The sequence below is a fragment of the Heterodontus francisci genome, chromosome 20, assembly GCF_036365525.1.
Source record: "Heterodontus francisci isolate sHetFra1 chromosome 20, sHetFra1.hap1, whole genome shotgun sequence".
NCBI lineage: Eukaryota > Metazoa > Chordata > Chondrichthyes > Heterodontiformes > Heterodontidae > Heterodontus > Heterodontus francisci.
The window spans coordinates 90444258-90460047 of record NC_090390.1 but is presented as its reverse complement, the minus strand read 5'-3'; the positions used below and the strand labels follow the sequence as shown (position 1 = coordinate 90460047).

Genomic DNA, 15790 nt, shown 5'->3' with positions numbered 1-15790 from the left:
GAGATGTGGCCAGCTCATAGAATTGGAAGGTTATGTAGCTGAGATTAAGCAGACTTAAACCTGGGTCTTCAAAGGAAAAAGAGTTTGATTCCAGGTTTAGTCAGTTCCATAGAGAGACAGCACGCGATGTAGGAGGGAAAGAACCTGAAATGATATGAAAATGCACTGTTCACCCATCATTCTCCTCAAAAGGCACTGATTCTCACTGTGATACTGTGGCATGGGTGCTTGAAGCACTATGGTGAATCTGGACACCACGTGTCAGTAGGGCATTCAATTGCAGAGGATGTCACAGTCCAGTCCGATCCTGTCCTCTTTCCAATGTGCTTACGCATTTACTATTTCACTGAGTAGCAATCAGAAACCCTCTCTTCTCTACCTCATGGTTTGGGCCAACTATAACACTGCTACTGGAGCCCTGCTTGAGAGCAGCTAACTCTGCACAGACCAGGGCAGGAACCTGAAACCTCCTGGTCTACACAGCTCAATTACTCGCCACTTTTTACAATTCAACCATCATGGGAGTGTTTGTAATAATTTCTATGTAAAATTTCTCCCTGTTTGTTTTTCAGTATTATATTAAAGAATTAGGGCAGCGCAGTGGTTAGCACCGCAGCCTCACAGCTCCAATGACCCGGGTTCAATTCTGGGTACTGCCTGTGCGGAGTTTGCAAGTTCTCCTTGTGACCACGTGGGTTTCTGCCGGGTGCTCCGGTTTCCTCCCACAGCCAAAGACTTGCAGGTTGATAGGTAAATTGGCCATTGTAAATTTCCCCTAGTGTAGGTAGGTGGTAGGAGAATGGTGTGGATGTGGTAGGGAATATGGGGTTAATGTAGGATTAGTATAAATGGGTGGTTGTTGGTCGGCACAGACTCGGTGGGCCGAAGGGCCTGTTTCAGTGCTGTATCTCTAAATAAATAAATTAATAAGCAACTTTTCCCAGGGATTAGAAAAATTCTGCCAGTTTGAGTAGAAGTATGAGTGTGTGTTGGTGTTTGCGATGAAGTGCAGTCTGACTTGGTATCATAAAGGCCAAATCTAATTGGATTTTTAAGGCAGTTATATAATGAAGAATGAAATGTCCCAGTCAGATATCTCATGTGATTAAACCAGTCTGGGATAAATACAGGCATACTTCTCCTCTTATGGCATCATGTGTAAACCCACTGTCTGGTGCCTCATTGACCTGCATGGACCAGAAAGGACAATACTCCAGTCTTGGGCTCCACTTAGGTAGAACATTTCAGCCGTAGGGTAGGAGGTGGATATTGGAGTTGTTTGGATCTACAGTTCTGCTAGAGTACCTACTTCTGATTGCTATGCATAAGAAATTGGAGCAGGAGTAGGCCGTTCAGCCCCTCGAGCCTGTTCTGCCATTTAATAAGATCGTGGCTGATCATCTTGTGGCCTCAACTCCACTTTACTGCCCACCCCTGTAATCCAGGGGATTTATCAATCTTTAGTTCCATCAGTTTTCCTAGTACTTTTTCTCTCATAATAGTGATTAAGTTCCTCCCTCCCTTTTGCCTCTTGACTTTTTGCTATTCTTGGTATGCTTTTTGTATCTTCCACTGTGAAGACATACAAAATACTTGTTCAAAGTCTCTGCCATTTTCTTATTTCCCATTATTAATTCCCCAGTCTCATCCTCTAAGGGACCAATACTTACTTTAGTTATTCTCTTCCTTTTTATATATTTGTAGAGGCTTTTACTGTCTCTTTTTATATTTCTATTAGTTTACTCTCATACTCTAATTTCTCCTTTTTAATCATCCTCTGCCATTTTCTAAAAGTTTTCCCAATCTTCTGGCCTACCACTAATCTTTGCAGCATTGTATGTCTTTTCTTTCAATTTGATACCATGCTTAACTTCCTTAGTTAGCCACGGATCTTACATCCTTCTCTGAGTCTTTATTTCTCAATGGAATATATCTTTGTTGAGAGTTATGAAATATCTCCTTAAATGTCTGCTTCTCTACTGTCCTACCTTTCAAATTATTTTCCCAGTCCACTTTTGCCAACTCTGTCTTCATACCCTAATAATTGCCTTTATTTAGGTTTAAGACACTAGACCCAAACTTCTCACTCTCAAACTGAATGTGAAATTCTATCATATTATGATCACTCTTGCTTGGAGGATCCTTTACTATGAGGTCATTTATTAATCCTGTCTCATTACACATTACCAGGTCTAAAATAGCCTGCTCCCGGGTGGTACCAGAATGTGCTGGTCCAAGAAACTCTCGCACAAGAACACAAGAAATGGGAGCAGGAGTAGGCCATTCAGCCCTTCGAGCCCACTCTGCCATTCAATGAGATCGTGGCTGATCTACTTCAGCACCATTTTCCTGCAACCCTTGATGCTTTTAATATATAGAAATCTATCGAACTCAGTCTTGAATATACTCGACGATTGAGCCTCCATAGCCCTCTGGGGCAGAGAATTCCAAAGATTCACCATCCTCTGAGTGAAGAAATTCCTCCTCATCTCTGTCTTAAATGGACTACCCTTATTCTGGGACTGTGTCCCTTGGTTCTGGATTCCCCAGCCAGGGGAAACATCCTTCCACATCAACCCTGTAAGAATTAGAATCATAGAAAGTTTAAGGCACAGAAAGAGGCCACTTGGCCCATCGTGTCTGTGCCGGCTGAAAAACAATCCACCTACTCTAATCCCACCTTCCAGCATTTGGTCCGTAGCCCTGCAGATTACGGCACTCGAGGTGCATATTGGACTCCTTTTGAATGAGTTGAGGGTTTGTGCCTCAACTACCCTTTCAGGTAGTGAGTTCCAGACCCCCGCCACCCTCTGGGTGAAAATGTTTTTCCTCATCTCCCCTCTAATTTTTCTACTTAACACTTTAAATCTATGACCCCTCGTCACTGACCTCTCTGCTAAGGTGAATAGACCCTTCACCTCCACTCGATCCAGGCCCCTCAAAATTTTGTACATTTCAATCAGATCTCCCCTCAGCCTTCTCTGTTCCAAGGAGAACAACCCCAGCCTATCCAGTCTTTCCTCATAGCTGTATTTTTCCAGTCCTGGCAACATCCTCGTAAATCTCTTCTGTACTCTCTCTAGTGCAATTACATCCTTTCTGTAATGAGGTGACCTCAGAACAGCACAGTACTCAAGTTGTGGCCTAACCGATGAGTTGCACAGTTCCAGCATAACCTCCCTGCTCTTATATTCTATACCTTGGCTAATAAAGGAAAGGATTCCATATGCCTTCTTAACCACCTTATCGTCCTGTCCTGCTACCTTCAGGGATCTGTGGACATTCACTCCAAGGTCCCTCACTTTCTCTACACTTCTCAGTATTTTCCCATTAATCGTGTATTCCTTTGCCTTGTTTGACCTCCCCAAATGCATCACCTCACACTTCTCCAGGTTAAATTCCATTTCCCACTTTTCTGCCCATCTGACCAGACCATCAATATCTTCCTGCAGCCTACAGCTATCCTCCTCGCTATCTACCACACGGCCAATCTTTGTGTCATCTGCAAACTTCTTGATCATGCCCCCTACAGTTACATCCAAATCATGAATGTATATCACAAAAAGCAGGGGACCCAGTACTGAGCCTGTGGAACGCCACTGGAAACAGGCCTCCGGTTGCAAAAACAGCCGTCATCAATTCGCCTTTGTTTCCTGCCACTGAGCCAATTTTGTATCCACCTTGCTGCATTTCCCTGGATCCCATGGGATATTTTATTTTTTTAACCAGTCTGCCTTGTGGAACCTTGTCAAAAGCCTTGCTAAAATCCATGTAGACCACATCAACTGCACTACTCTCATCTATCTTCCTTGTCATTTCTTCAAAAAATTCAAACAAGTTGGTCAAACAAGATCTTCCCTTAACAAATCCATGCTGACTATCCTTGAGACCACATCTGGAGTACTGTGTACAGTACTGGTCTCCTTATTTAAGGAAGGATGTTAATTTGTTGGAGGCAATACAGAGAAGGTTTACTAGACTGATACCTGGAATGGGTGGGCTGTCTTATGAGGAAAGATTGGACAGGCTAGGCTTGTATCTGCTGGAAGAGTGAGAGGCAACTTGATCGAAACATAAAAGATTCTGAGGGGTCTTGACAGGGTAGATGTGGAAAGGATGTTTCCCCTTGTGGGAGAATCTAGAACTAAGGGTCGCTGTTTAAAAATAAGGGGTCACCCATTTAAGACAGATGAGGAGAAATCCTTTCTCTGAGGGTAGTGAGTCTTTGGAATTCTCTTCCTCAAAAGGCAGTGGAAGCAGAGTCTTTGAATATTTTTAAAGCGGAGTTAGATAGATTCTTGATAAACAAGGGGGTGAAAGGTTATCGGATATAGGTGGAAATGTGGAGTAATCAGTTCAGCCCTGAACTTATTGAATGGTGGAGCAGGCTCGAAGGGCCGAGTGGCCTACTTTTTTTTCATTCATTCATGGGATGTGGGCGTCGCTGGCTAGGCCAGCATTTATTGCCCATCCCTAATTGCCCTTGAGAAGGTGGTGGAGAGCAGCCTTCTTGAACTGCTGCAGTCCATGTGGGGTAGGTACACCCACAGTGCTGTTAGGAAGGGAGTGCCAGGATTTTGACCCAGCGACAGTGAAAGAACGGTGATATAGTTCCAAGTCAGGATGGTGTGTGACTTGGAGGGGAACTTGCAGGTGTTGCAACTATTCCTGCTCCAAAATTGGTATGTTCCATTAACCTGTACCTTTCTAAGTGACAGTTTATCCTGTTTCTCAGAATAGATTCCAATAATTTGCCTATTACTGAAGTTAGACTGACTGGCCTGTAATTATTCAGTCTATCCCTCACTATTATCACATCCAGTACTTCACACACCTCCTCCTTAACTACAATATCTTCATCGTCCCCCTCTACTGCAAAGACAGACGCAAAGTATTCATCAAGAACAATGCCAATATTTTTCGATCCAACACGCAGGTTACCTTTTTGGTCTTTTATGGATACTACTCTCTCTTTAGTTATCCTCTTACTCTTAATGTATTGATAAAACATCTTTGGGTTCACCTTGATTTTGCTTGCCAATATTCTTTCATGCTCTCTCTTTCCTTTCCTAATTTCCTTTTTGATTTCACCCCTCCACTTTCTATACTCCTCTCTGCTTTCTGTAGTATTGAGTCTCAGTGTCGGACATAAGCTTTCCTTTTCTGCCTTATCTTGCCCTGTAGGTTCCTTGACATCCATGGGGCTCTAAATTTGGCCGTCTCAGCTTTTTTTTTTGTGGGAACATGTTTACTCTGAACCCCTTGAATTTGCCCTTTGCCTCCCACTGTTCTGACACTGATTTACCTTCAAGTAGTTGTTTCCAGTTCACTTTCACTAAATCACTCCTCAGTTTAGTAAAATTGGCCTTGCCCCAATTGAGAACTCTAACTCCTGTTCTATCTCTGTTCTTTTCCATAATTATGTTAAAACTGACTGAATTATGATCACTACCACCAAAATGCTCTCCCACTGCCACTCCTTCCACCTGCCCATCTTCATTTCCTAAAACTAAGTCTAAAACTGCGCCCTCTCTTGTTGGACTTGCTACATACTGGGCAAAAAAGGTTCTCCTGAATGCATCTCAATTCTGCCCCCTCAATTCCTTTCACACTAAAACTATCCCAGTTAATATTGGGGTATTTAAAATCCCCTATTACTGCCCTATTGTTCTTGCACTTCTCAAAGATTTGCCTATCTATCTGCTCTTCTATCTCCCTCTGACTGTTTAGGGGTCTATAGTACACTCCCAGCAGTGAGATTGCCCCTTTTTTGTTGCTTAGCTATCCATATGCCTCATTTGATGAACCTTCCAACATATCATCCCTCCTCACAGCTGTAACAGTTTACTTGACCAAAATTGCCACTATTCCTCCTTTCTTATCCCCCTCCCCATCGCTTCTGAAAACCCTGTAACTAAGAACGTTGAGCTGCCATTTCTGTCCCTCCTTAAGCCATGTTTCTGTAATAGCTATGATATCATCCAGCCCTGAGTCTATCTGTGCCCTCAGCTCATCTGCTTTATTTGCTATAACTCCTTGCATTGAAATATATACCCTTGAGCACTGCCAAACTCTCCCTTTTTATTTTCTAACCTTTGTTTCCTCTGTCTTCCAGACTCATCCATTAATTTTCCACCTTCTATTTTCATTTCTGATTTTGTCCCAACTGAGTCTACCCCCCTGCCAAACTATTTTAAACTTTCCTCAACAGCACTAGCAAAACCTCCCGCAAGGAACTCAGTCCTGGCTATGTTCAGGTGCAACCCATCCAGTGTCTACAGTCCCATCTCCCCAGAGCCGGTCCCAATGTCCCAGGAATCTAAAGCCCTCCCTCCTGCACCAGCTTCCCAGCCACGCATTCATCTGTCTTATTCTTCTATTTCTATACTCACTTGCGCGTGGCACTGGGAGTAATCCGGAGATTACTACTTTTGAGGTCCTGCTTGCTAATTTCTTACCTGCTCCCTAAATTCTGACTGGAAGACCACATCCCTTTTTCTGCCTATGTCATTGGTTCCGATGTGGACCACGACTGCTGGCTGTTCACCCTCCCCCTTCAGGATGCTCTGCAGCCGCTCAGTGACATCCTTGACCCTGGCACCAGGGAGGCAACACACCATTCTGGATTCACGTCTGCAGCCACAGAAACGCCTGTCTGTTCCCCTGACTATTGAATCACCTATCGCTATAGTTCTTCCAGTCTTCCCTGTACCCCACTGTGCAGCTGAGGCACCCATGGACGTGGTGCCATGGACTTTGATCTGGCTGCACTCCCCAGGTGAAGCATCACTTTCCTCAGTATTCAGGCCAGAATAGCTGTTGGAGAGTGAGATGCACTCAGGGGTCACCTGTATTCCCTGCCTGTTTCTTCTTGACTGTCTGGTCTCCTATTCCCTCTCTCCCTGCGAACTCTTAAGCTGTGGGGTGACCACATCTATAAATGTGCAATCACGAATGCACTGCAGTGTCACAGAGGAGGCAGTGGTGCAGTGATACTGTCACTGGACTAGTAACCCAGAGACACAGGGTATTGCTCTGGCAACATGGGTTCGAATCCCACCACAGCAGAAGGTGAAATTGGAATTCTACTAATAAATTTGGAATTAAAAGCCAGTCTAATGATGAAACCATTGTCAATTGTTGTGAAAACCCATCTGGTTCACTAATGTCCTTTAGGGAAGGAATTCTGCTGTCCTTACCTGGTCTGGGCTACATGTGACCTCAGACCCACAGCAATGTGGTTGACTCTTAACTGCCCTCTGAAATGGCCTAACCGCTACGAAGTCAATAAAGAAGAAACCAGATGGATCACCCGACATCGACCTAGGCACCAGAAACGACAACAGCAAACCCAGCCTTGTTGACCCTGCAAAGCCCTCTTTATGACCATCTGGGGGCTTGTGCCAAAGTTGGGAGAGCTGTCCCACAGACTAGTCAAGCAACAGCCTGACATAGTCATGCTCACGGAATTGTATCTTACAGATAATGTGCCAGACACCACCATTACCATTCCTGGGTACGTCCTGTCCCACTGGCCGGACAGACCCAGCAGAGGTGGCAGCACAGTGGCCTACAGTCGGGAGGGAGTCGCCCTGGGAGTCCTCAACATCGAGTCTGGATCCCGTGAAGTCTCATGGCATTAGTCAAACATGGACAAGGAAACCTCCTGCTGATTACTACCTACTGCCCTCCCTCACCTGATGAATCAGTCCTCCTCCATGTTGCACACCACTTGGAGGAAGCACTGAGGGTGGCAAGGTGCAAAATGTACTCTGGGTGGGGGCTTCGATGTCCATCACCAAGAGTGGCTCGGTAGCACCCCTACTGACCAAGCCCTAAAGGATATAGCTGCTAGACTGGGTCTGCGGCAGGTAGTGAGGGAACCAACAAGAGGGAAAAACATACTTGACCTTGTCTTCACCAATCTGCCTGCTGCAGATGCAACTGTCCATGACTGTATTGGTAGGAGTGACCACCGCACAGTCCTTGTGGAGACGAAGTCCCGCCTTCACAATGAGGATACTGTCCATAGTGTTGTGTGGCACTACCACCGTGCTAAATGGGATAGATTTCGAACAGATCTAGCATTGCAAAACTGGACATCCATGAGGTGTTGTGGGCCATCAGCAGCAGCAGAATTGTATCAACCACAATCTGTAACCTCATGGCTCGACATATCCTCCACTCTACCAAATATCCCCATCCTCAATGATGGGGGAGCCCAGCACATCAGTGCAAAAGATAAGGTTGAAGCATTTGCAACAATCTCCAGCCAGAAGTGCCGAGTTGATGATCCATCTCTGGTTCCTCCTGAAGTCCCCGGCATCACAGACGCCAGACTTCAGCCAATTCAATTCACTCCGTGTGATATCAAGAAACGACTGAAGGCACTGGATGCTGCAAAGGCTATGGACCCTGAGAACATTCCTGAAATAGTACTGAGGACCTGTGCTCCACATCTTGCCGCTCCCTTGTTTCAGTACAGCCACAACACTGGCATCTACCTGGCAATGTGGAAAATTGCCCAGGTATGTCCTGTACACAAAAAGCAGGAAAAGTCGAACCCGGCCAATTACCGCCCGATCAGTCTACTCTCGGATCATCGGTAAAGTGATGGAAGGGATCGTCAACTGCGCTATCAAGCAGCACTTGCTTAGCAATAACCAGTGGTGCTCAGTTTGGGTTCCGCCAGAACCACTTAGCTCCTGACCTCATTACAGCCTTGGTTCAAACATGGACAGGAGCTGAACTCGAGATGAGGTGAGAATGAGTGCCCTTGACATCAAGGCAGCATTTGACCGAGTATGGCATCAACGAGCCCTAGCAAAACTGAAGTCAATGGGAATCAGGGGGAAAACTCTCCACTGGTTGGAGTCCTACCTGGCGCAAAGGAAGATGGCTGTGGTTGTTGGAGGTCAAACATCTGAGCTCCAGGACATCACTGCAGGAGTTCCTCAGGGTAGTGTCCTCGGCCCAACCATCTTCAGTTGCTTCATCAATGACCTTCCTTCAATCATGAGGTCAGAAGTGGGGATGTTTGCTGATGATTGCACAATGTTCAGCACCATTTGCGACTCCTCAGATACTGAAGCAGTCCGTGTAGAAATGCAGCAAGACCTGGACAATATCCAGGCTTGGGCTGATAAGTGGCAAGTAACATTCATGCCACACAAGTGCCAGGCAATGACCATTTCCAACAAGAAAGAATCTAACCATCTCCCCTTTACATTCAATGGCATTACCATCGCTGAATCCCGCACTATCAACATCCTAGGGGCTACCATTGACCAGAAACTGAACTGGAGTAGCCTTATAAATACTGTGGCTACAAGAGCAGGTCAGAGGCTAGGAATCCTGTGACGAGTAACTCACCTCCTGACTCCCCAAAACCTGTCCACCATCTGCAAGGCACAAGTCAGGAGTGTGATGGAATACTCTCCACTTGCCTGGATGGGTGCTGCTCCAGCAACACTCAAGAATCTCGACACCATCCAGAACAAAGCAGCCCGCTTGAATGGCACGCCATCCACAAACATTCACTCCCTCCACCACCGATGCGCAGTGGCAGCAGTGTGTACCAACTACAAGATGCACTGCAGCAATGCACCAAGGCTCCTTAGACAGCACCTTCCAAACCTGCAACCTCAACCACCTGAAAGGATAAGGGCAGCAAATGGTTGGGAGCATCACCACCTGCAAGTTCTCTTCCAAGTCACACACCATCCTGACTTGGAACTATATTGCCGTTCCTTCACTGTTGCTGGGTCAAAATCCTGGAACTCCCTAACAGCATTGTGGGTGTACCTACCCCACATGACTGCAGCAGTTCAAGAAGGCAGCTCTCCACCACCTTCTCAAGGGCAATTAGGGATGGGCAACAAATGCTGGCCTAGCCATTGACGCCCACATCCCATGAATGAATAAAAAAAAAAGCTGTCGCTCAAGTTCCAAAACAGGGAGTTTAAGCTGCTGCAATTGACAGCATTTCCTGCACGAATGATAATCCAGCATATGGGAAGCATCCTGAAGCTGCCACATATCACAGGGGGTGCACTCTCGAGGTTGAAGCACCCCTGCCATTCCTTTATTTATTAGTTGACCGTTTGCTACTGCTAGAAAACAAACCTTACCAATACTACAACACCTTAGAATTATTAATAAAACCTTACTAGTACTGATAAATCCTACTAAAATTCAGTATAGTTCACTAGTTAAAATAAACCTTACTCAAAAGAAATAATACCAGCTACTCACTTGTTCCTTGTTAGTAATTAATTTATACTTTTTTTTTCAGTCTGCCAGTTGATGAGATGCTATACCCCAGCTATTTACACATGCCCCCTAACAGTAGTGTACTCACCCAGCTATTTACTGATACTCCCTAACAGCAGTTACTCACCACCCAGTCACCTTGCAGCTTTCCTGTGATGTCACTGTTCACTTTGTTTTCAAATTCCAGCGTGCCTGGACTCCTCTCCAATATCACTATTGCCTGCTCTGAGTGAACTCTTGTGCTCTCACTCTGTCTCAGTCTCTTTATGCTCCACTCCGCTCCGCTCTCTGTTTCTCGTGCTGAGAGAACTCTTGCTCCTTCTTGCAGGCTCTTTATGTTCTGCTCTGCTCTCGCTGTTTCCCACTCAGAGCGAATGAGATCACCTCTCATTTTTCTAAATTCCAGAGAATAAGGCCCAGTCTATGTAATCTTTCTTCATAGGACAATTCCTTCATCCCAAGATTTAGTTTGGTGAACCTTCATTTCACTCCCTCTTTGGCAAGTATATCTTTCCTTAGGTAAGGAGCCCAAAACTGCACACAATACTCCAGGTGGCGTCTCACCAAGGCTCTATATAATTGCAGTAATATAGTCTATGAAATTATCCTCCAGGCTGCCTTTGCCAATTTGATTAGTCTAATCTATATGAAGATTAAAATCTCCCAGGATTGTTGTAGTACCTTTCCTCCAAGCCCCCATTATTTGTGGATGGATATTCTGTCCTACAGTGTAGCTGCTGTTAAGGGGCCTTTCCATCTTATTTCTTATCTCCACCCAAAGTGATTCTACATCTGATCTTTTGAGCCAAGATAATTTCTCACTATTGTGCTGATCTCATCTTTTATTAACAAAGCTATCCCACCCCCACCTCCTTTTCCTTTCTTCCTATCCTTCCTAAATGTCAAATACCCTTGCATATTTTGTTCCCAGCCTTGGTCACTTTGCAACCACGTCTCTGTATTGGCTATCATAGTGCAAATAGAAATAAATGGGTACAATATCAATTTATCCATAATGTTACAAATGCTGTGTGCATTCGGATAAAGAGCCTTTAATTCTGTCTTTTTACCATGTTTGCCTACTCTGACCTTATTTGCTGGTGCACTCTTATGTTTGTACGCTCTGTCTCTTCCTGTCACACTCTGGTATCATTACCCGTGTTGCTATCCTGCACTATTTCCTTGTCCTTTTTAGTTAACTTCCTGAATTTTCCTTCACCGAGACCCTCACCCCCATTATTTAGTTTAAAGCACTCTCTACAGCCCTGGTTAAATGATTCACCAGGACTCTGGTCCCAGCACAGATAAAGGCTGTCCCAACGGTACGGCCCCATCGTTCCCCTGTACTGGTGCCAGTGCCCCATGAAATGAAACCCATTTCTCCCACACCAATCTTTGAGCCACGCATTCAACTCTGATCTTATTGATCCTATAGCAAGTTGCTCTTGGTTCAGGTAGAAATCCAGAGATCATTACCTTTGTGGTTCTGCTTTTTATTTTAGCCGTAGTTGCTCATACGCTCTCAGCAGAGCCTCTTTTTTCGCCCTACCTATGTTGTTGGTACCCACATGGACCACAACAACCAGATCCTTCCCTTCCCACTCCAAGTTCCTCCCAAGCCCCGAGGCAACGTCCTTAACCCGGGCACCCGGCAGGCAACACAGTCTTCGGGACTCACCCCGTTGGCTGCAACGAGCAGTATATATACTCCTAACGATACTGTCCACCACCACCACTGCTATTAATACTACCACAGCAACATTCCTTTTTACTCCCTCCATTTGAATGGCTTCCTGCTGTGGTCAGTTTGCTCATTCTAACTGCAGTCCCTGTTCTCGTCCACGTAAACTGAAAGAACCTCAAACCTGTTGGACAGTAACAAGGGCTGAGGCTCCTCCATTGCTACCTTCAGGATCCCCATACCTGCCTCACTGATAGTCACATCCTCCTGTCCTTGACCACAGACCAAATCTGAAGTACCTAGTCGAAGGGGTGTGAATGCCTCCTTGGAACACAGCGTCCAGGTAACTTTCCCTCTCCCTGATGCATCGCAGTGTCCGAAGCTCGGACTTCAGCTCATCAGCTGAAGTTCCTCGAGCTGCATACACTTACTGCAGATGTGGTTGCTGTGGATTACACTGGTGTCCAGCAAATGTAGCATGTGGGAGCTGGAACACATCACCTGCCCTGCCATCTATATTGTGTTTGATTTAACTAATTAGGTTTCAAGTTTCGAAATATCACTGATAATTTGTAGTTATATTAAGTAGTTTAACTAGTTAAGCTACAAATTTAATACAATACTTGTATCTCCCCAGTACCAGTTTAAACTACTGCCCCAGTTTAGAAAGGGGAAAAAAACATAAAAGTCACCAACCAGCAGAATTGTACTCAACCACAATCTGTAACCTCACGGCCTGGCATATCCCCCACTCCACCATTACCATTAAGCAGGGGGACCAACCCTGGTTCAATGAAGAGTGCAGGAGGGCAAACCAGGAGCAGCACCAGGCATACCTAAAAAAAAAAAAAAAAGAGCTGTCAACTGGTGAAGCTACAACACAGGACTACTTGCATGTCAAACAGTAGAAGCAGCATGCAATAGTTAGTGCTAAGCGATCCCACAAGCAACGGATCAGATCTAAGCTCTTGTCCTGCCACATCCAATTGTGAATGGTGGTGGGCAATTAAAAACTGGCAGGAGGAGGCGGCTCCACAAATATCCCCATCCTCAATGACTGGGAAGCCCAGCACATCAGTGCAAAAGACCAGGCTGAAGCATTTGCATCCATCTTCAGCCAGAGGTGCTGAGTGGATGATCCATCTCAGCCTCCTGCTGAGGTCCCCAGCATCACAGATGCTAGGCTTCAGCCAATCTGATTCACTGCACATGATATCAAGACAGCATTCCAGCAACAGTACTAAAGACTTTTGCTCTAGAACTGGCCGTGCCCCTAGCCAAGCTGTTCCAGTGTCCGGTGCAGCTACAATACTGGCATCTACCCGGCAATGTGGAAAACTGTCCAAATATGTCCTGTACACAAAAAACAGGACAAATCCAACCTGGCAAATTACTGCCCCATCAGTCTACTCTTGATCATCAGCAAAGTGATGGAATGGTACATCGACAGTGCTATCAAGCAGCACTTGCTCAGCAGTAATCTGCTCACTGATGCTCAGTTTGGATTCCGCCAGGAGCACTCGGCTCCTGTCCTCATTACAGCCTTGGTCTAAATGTGGACAAAAGAGCTGAACTCCGGAGGTGAGGTGAGAGTGACTGCCCTTGATATCAAGGCAGCATTTTGACTGAGTATGGTATCAAGGAGCCCTAGCAAAACTGGAGTCAATGGGAATCAGAAGGAAAACTTTCCGCTGGTTGGAGTTATACCTAGCACAAAGGAAGATGGTTGTGGTTGTTGGAGGTCAATCATCTCTGTCCCAGGACATCACTGCAGGAGTTCCTCAGGGTAGTTTCCTTGGCCCAACCCTCTACATGGATGGTTCTACATGGATTTTAGCAAGGTTTTTGACAAGGTCCTACATGGCAGACTGGTTAAAAACATAAAATCCCACAGGATTCAAGGAAATGCAACAAGGTGGATACAAAATTGGCTCAGTGGCAGGAAACAAAGGGCAATTGTTGACGGATGTTTTAGCGATTGGAGGGCTGTTTCCAGAGGCGTTCCGCAGGGCTCAGTACTGGGTCCCCTGCTTTTTGTGGTTATATATTAACGATTTGGACGTAAATGTAGGGGACATGATCAAGAAGTTTGCAGACAAAACAAAGACTGGCTGTGTGGTAGATAGCAAGGAGGATAGCTGTAGGCTGCAGGAAGATGGTGATGGTCTGGTCAGACGGGCAGAAAAGTGGCAAATGGAATTCAACCTGGAGAAGTGTGAAGTGATGCATTTGGGCAGGTCAAACAACGACAAGGAATACATGATTAATGGGAAAATACTGAAGTGTAGAGGAAGTGAGGGACCTTGGGTGAATGTCCAAAGATCCCTGCAGCTAGCAGGACAGGTCAATAAGGTGATTAAGAAGGTATATGGAATCCTTTCCTTTATTAGCCGAGATATAGAATATGAGAGCAGGGAGGTTATGCTGGAACTGTATAACTCATTGGTTAGGCCACAACTTGAGTACAGTGTGCAGTTCTGGTCACCTCATTACAGAAAGGATGTAATTGCACTAGAGAGGGTAGAGAGGAGATTTACGAAGATGTTGCCAGGACTGGAAAAATGTAACTATGAGGAAAGATTGGATAGGCTGGGGTTGTTCTCCTTGGAACAGAGAAGGTGGAGGGGAGATCTGATTGAAATGTACAAAATTTTGAGGAGCCTGAAGAGTCTATTCACCTTAGCAGAGAGGTCAGTGACTAGGGGTCATAGATTTAAAGTGATTGGTAGAAAAATTAGAGGGGAGGTTAGGAAAAACCTTTTCACCCAGAGGGTGGCGGGGGTCTGCAACGCACTGCCTGAAAGGGTAGTTGAGGCATAAACCCTCAACTCATTTAGAAGGAGTCTGGATATGCACCTCAAGTGCCGTAATCTGCAGGGCTATGGACCAAATGCTGAAAGCTGGGATTAGAATAGGTGGATAGTTTTTCAGCTGGCACAGAGACGATGGGCCAAGTGGCCTCTTTTTGTGCCTTAAAGCTTCTATGATTCTACCTTCAGCTGCTTCATCAATGACTTTCAATAATAAGGTCAGAAGTGGGGATGTTCGCTGATGATTGCATAATGTTCAGCACCATTCGCGACTCCTCAGATACTGAAGCAGCCCATGTCCAGATGCAGCAAGACCTGGACAATATCCAGGCTTGGGCTGATAAGTGGCAAGTAACATTCGCGCCACACAAGTGCTAGGCAAATACCATCTCAAACAAGAGAGAATCTAACCATCTCCCCTTGATGTTCAATGGCATTACCATCACTGAATCCCCCACTATCAACATCCTGGGGGTTACCAAAAACCAGAAACTGAACTGGACCAGCCACATAAATGCCGTGGCTGCAAGAGCAGGTTGGAGGCTGGGAATTCAGCGGCGAGTAACTCACCTCCTGACTCCCCAAAGCCTGTCCACCATCTACAAGCCACAAAAGGAGTGTGATGGAATACTCTCCACTTGCTTGGATGGGTGCAGCTCCAACAACATTCAAACCTCAACACCATCCAGGACAAAGCAGCCTGCTTGATTGGCACCCCATCCACACCTTCAACAGTCACTCCCTTCACCTCGGATGCATAGTGGCAGCAGTGCAATGCATCAAGCCTACTTTGACAGCACCTTCCAAACCTGCGACCTCTGCCACCTAGAAGGACAAGGGCAGCAGATGCATGGGAACACCACCACCTGCAAGTTCCCCTCCAAGCCACACACCATCCTGACTTGGAACTATATCCCTATTCCTTCACTGTCGCTGGGTCAAAATCCTGGACATCCCTTCGTAACAGCACTGTGGGTGTATCTATCCCATAAGGACTAAAGCGGTTCAAGGCAGCAGCTCACCACTA

At 45.8% G+C, this 15790-nt stretch overlaps 1 protein-coding gene across 1 annotated transcript in view; it reads left to right on the top strand.

The window, feature by feature from the left end:
- The window catches only part of nt5c2a (5'-nucleotidase, cytosolic IIa), a 142876-nt gene that overhangs the window by 19343 nt on the left and 107743 nt on the right, over positions 1-15790 (top strand). The window lies entirely within an intron of this gene.